Source organism: Anopheles aquasalis, chromosome 2 (assembly GCF_943734665.1).
Source record: "Anopheles aquasalis chromosome 2, idAnoAquaMG_Q_19, whole genome shotgun sequence".
NCBI lineage: Eukaryota > Metazoa > Arthropoda > Insecta > Diptera > Culicidae > Anopheles > Anopheles aquasalis.
This window is the reverse complement of record NC_064877.1, coordinates 66,449,261-66,450,646: the sequence shown is the minus strand read 5'-3', so window position 1 is coordinate 66,450,646 and position 1,386 is coordinate 66,449,261.

The window sequence follows — 1,386 nt, the reverse complement described above, 5'->3', positions numbered from 1 at the left end:
TACGGCAGAGGCCCCTTCCGATGGAGGTTGCATCGTCGCCGCCCATCTGACTGCAATCCTGCCCCGGGGGGAAAGTTGATTTTCATATTCCTATAAATTATCGGTTCCGTTGCCTATTCCCGGTTTGCTAGCCCGGCGGCCACGGAACATTCGAAGGTTGGTTTATTGGGCCACATTGGGAGAGGGGCGAAATATTGGAAATTTATGGGAATCAATGGGAGAAGGGCAGCTGCGGTGAATGCGAATATGGCGCGCGGATGCAGTTACATCCTTTGCATATGTCCATCATGCGGCAATCATATGCGAATCTAGAAACCAGATGGATCCCGTCGCGCGTTAAGCTTGCAGTTGAGGTGAGGAGTTGAAATCCGTGCTGATTTTTCGCGTGCGTGGCAACAATATTATTCTTAATGAAATGTTTTAAAATCGTTTCTTTTTCGATCTCGATGCACGAAAACAGCGCTATTTACGGACCGCCTCGTCGATTGTTAGTCGAGCTGTTTTGTTTTGAAATATCACCTTGACTTCAATACAATTACTTTTTTATGATTGGATCCATCCATTCGATCGTGAATAGTATGTCTTTATTAGTGCTATCATATTGATGTACTTCTTATCCAACGTTAACCATCTCCCACTTAAAAGTAATCCAATCTGTTTGTATTCGGCGTAATGGGGAATATTTGTTAATTGTTAATTTGTTTTCGATTCCATTCCGACGAATTGTTTTTGACCCCATTACCAAATTGAAAAAAATTGAACTAACACCCCGTTAGAGGGATTTTCGCTCCAAGTACATGCATACAACATCATCAGTTTTGCACAGTTTTCCGATAAAATCAAATCCAATCTCTATTGATTGCAAACTCCTCAGAAAACCGTACCAATAATGAATCTACGATAACCCCACTTCGTGCTTTTATTATTCGTGTTCCCAGCAAGTTCGGGTTTAAGGTAGATCACTGCTGTCACTGACGCAAAATCCATGTTTGCTTTCTGAGAATTAAATTGCTCTAGCAATTCTCTAGCTGATGTGTTTGGATGAGCTCGCATTGTTTGCAAACACTCTCCACTGCAAAGAATAGTTTTCATTCTGCAAGTATAGTTTATCACTCATACTAATGGATGATTCTGTTCGAATTAATGATTCCACCGATTGCCGAGCCTAATCAAGTTACATTTTAAGTGCCTCCAATTGCATTTAGAATTCAATTGTAAATCCGCTTTTTCTTCCTACTAAATTCCATCCGCGTGACTACTTTATTCAATGTGGAAACAATGGATAATAATTAACACCAATATTGTATTAAACACGAGTATCGAGTGCACGCGGGCAATGCCGTGTCAGGTTGCATAACAATGAGTCTAATTTCACCACAATTGATA